This window comes from Apium graveolens, chromosome 4, assembly GCF_009905375.1.
Source record: "Apium graveolens cultivar Ventura chromosome 4, ASM990537v1, whole genome shotgun sequence".
NCBI classification, from domain to species: Eukaryota; Viridiplantae; Streptophyta; class Magnoliopsida; order Apiales; family Apiaceae; genus Apium; species Apium graveolens.
The window spans coordinates 143,427,150-143,430,667 of record NC_133650.1 but is presented as its reverse complement, the minus strand read 5'-3'; positions in this window follow the sequence as shown (position 1 = coordinate 143,430,667).

Genomic DNA, 3,518 nt, shown 5'->3' with positions numbered 1-3,518 from the left:
TATTCATTTGATGATGTATGACTCCTTTATTTTATGAATATTATTTATAATATTCATTCGAGATATTATGACTCCGCTTATTACTTATTAATATTCTTTATTGTATTAAAGAATAAGGTGTCGATAATCAAACTTATTTTTGATTATTCAAATAAAGATAGTACTTTCGTATAAGTATATCTTTGGTTATTTAATACCCGTTTCAAGTATAAGTTTTAATACTTCTACTTCAATTAATTTTATAAAGATTATTTTTTATGGGAATATTATTTAAATAATAATATTCAGACATTTTCTAAATATACTGGGGACTGATTTACTTCATTAAATCAGCTTTACTCCAAACACTCTTTAAAGTGTTTTCGAGTCTTCAAAATGATTTTTAAAAGTTAGAGCGGATCCCAAAACTCATTTTTATATTTAAGATCTTCCTTTTTAAGGGGATTTAAATACTCGCTCAAAACCTGAGGGATCCGGCTCTGTGGTGTATTTTATATTCGCAACAAGGTTGCAGTTTTGGTAAATGAATTGATTACTTACCCAACATTCGGGAAGTAAGTCCATCTATTGAGTCGGCATAAGCAACATGGGCTCAGTGGGCGTCCATGATAGTGTAAGTGGCTCAGTGGGAGTCCATCAAATGCATAAGTGGCTGAGTGGCAGTCCAGCATAAGGTCCTATTACGACCAGGGTGATGACCAGTGGGGAATTCGTCCATCTAATAGTAGAAAAGGTTACTTATTGGTATCTTTGCCTGATCAGCGAGATACATGGTTTATGCCAAAATTCTTTTCCTTTCCCAAAATTTATTGGATGTTTCAAACTCTGTTCATACTTTACATGACATAGGTTTTCAGGAAATGTATAAAGAAGATGTATATGTGGATATATATATATATCAGAACTTAGTGAAGTATATCATAACTTCATTTCCTTTAATAATATTTCAAAGGTTTAATCTATTCAAATCTTGTCTGGTAGTCTCATCTATGTGATGAACTGTTGAAAGCTCATTATACTTTGAACAGTGGTAGTTCAAGTAGCTTTATAAATGATATAAGTGTAGTGAAGTATTTGGTAACTTCATCCCTTGTTTTTACTTATATCTAGTAAGTAATTATCTTACGCATAATAAAAGATTCTAGTAAGTATCCATTTAGATACTTATATTATTGTTATCACTATATATTATCTTGCGAGCTGTAAGGCTCACTCTTGCTTTATTTCTTCATCACACAACAACAGTTAGGAAAGATGGCCAGACTCCAGCAGACCCAGCGCAAGCGCGTGGGAAGCGTCCCGCGTCTTCCCGATGATGTTGTAGCTGCTATAGCTGCAGAGGTAGATCTATTGTAGATCAGACCATCTACTTTTGAGAATCAATTATGTATAATTATAACTTGTGGCAGATAATAGCAATTAACTGTAAATTATCAAGTAATCATTTTGGGTTGTAATAACTTTTAAATTGTGGATTCAAAGACTTGTACTTATTTCAATTTCATCTCTGAGACTATAACGGGTTGTGGTGTGTATTAGTGTGGGGTCACAACATAAGGTTATTTATTATTAATTAAGTGAAGTGATATTGTGGAAAGAAAGACCGTGACGACCCGGATCCCCGACCCCGGATCTGGGGGTGTTACATGAGAGGTGGATGGTTGAGATTCAGAACCACCTATGACTGAAGTCACAGTTTTACACACAGATTGCTCAGTTTTTATGAGAATGTGTTATCCTCCACTTGTAGTGGGAACCTCCAAATGAATTGGAGGGGATTTGACTGGGTTACTGTCATGTACACTAGCCTCAAACCCTTGTGTGTCTTGCACCGCACTGTCACCTGAATGTGCTATACTTGCCTCCCCCATAGCAGGATCATTGGCTATTGTACTCCTAACATCAACTGCCAAATCAATTTCTGCTAGGGTTTTAAGGAAAGTTGTTCCTACATAAGGAACCTCCAATTGAATTGGAGAGGATTTAGATAGCTCCCCCTCAGGAGTACTACCCTTAAACCTTACAATCTGCGAGGATTGATTTACACATGAAGGTGCATTTAGTGTCCCCATGGGGTCTTCAGTAAAAATTGATGAATCCCCTATGGTTTTGATGGTGTCATCAAGGTCTACCCCAACTAGTAGCCTCTCACCATCTGAATGAAGTGTCTGGGTGGTGAGCAAGGTTTCTTGAACCAAGTCACTTGAGTGAGTTTGCACTTGAGAATTGAATTCAAGTGCTGTTGGTAGAGGAGAAATATGAGATATGAGAGATTGTTGTTCAGTTGTGAGTGTTGGCAGCTCCCCCTGAATGGATGAGGGAGCTTCAAAAGATGTGCTCTCACTGTGTGTGCCATCCTTATTTCTCCTATCATACACTTGAATTGCTTCAGGTGCAGGCTGTGCAGAATCTTTACATGGTGCATTAGGGTGAATGCTCTTTTCAATAGATACACCCTGTTGAGAGGATGCATCTAGAATTATTTAGTCCCCATTTTTACAGCTGCATCCTGTTGGGAGGATACAGAGGTGGCTTGAGTGGTCAGCTCAGTTTGCTTATTCTTTTTTGATCTCTTGACCAAGGGTGACTCAGTTTCTATTTGATCCTCACCACTCTCAGTTAAAATAGCTAAAGTTATCCCCTTTCTCTTCTTTTTACTCACCTCATCCTTTTGAGAAGATGAGGTGGTTGGTTTCCTAGCTTCTACAGGTTTTGAAGGAATAGGCTCAACATGGGTAGGTTTCTGTGGGTGTGCCTGTGTTTGTACTTCCACGGGCTCAGGAACCACTGTTGTACTAGGTTGACTTGCACTTGTTCTCATGTCTGGCATAGGATAATGATAGGTTTTAAATCTTTCAATCATAAAAGGTGTTAATCTAACACCCACATGTACCTTATTTTTAGCAATAAGTGATCCAAATAAAATTTTGGATATTTGTTTACAATTTCCAATTAGTAACCTATCTACTCTTTCAAGCATATGTATGTCATTAACTTTATGATTTAAATTAGACATGATAAATCTAGGAAGGAAGATTTCTTTACCTCTTGACTCCAATGGCATTGTCAGCCTGGTGCTCAGCTCGTCCAATATATAGTGTCATACATTGATCTGTTTGTTGTGAGCCATGGAGTGGACCAACTTCTAGAAAACACTTGATATATTGTTAAATCCCGACTTCCTGCAAGTGAAAACCCTTATTACTGAGTCAAATAAGAAGGACCACTCTCTCCTCAAGTTCTTCTTGTTCATGCTTTCCAAGTTGATCTTCTCAGAATAGTTGATAAAGTCCATGAATTCATAGAGTTCATCCTGAGTTGGGATCCCCACCACCTTATCAGTTGGAATGTTCAAGGCCAAGTTCATGTCAGCTTCAGTTATTTCCACTTGTTGTCCTTTGATTTGACAGTTGACAACCAAGCTTGAAGATTGATCCTCATGAATAACTGTCCTAGCCACAGCTGAGTTCCAGAAGTCACCGAATACATACAGATACAGAATTGGGTTAGCTATGAGA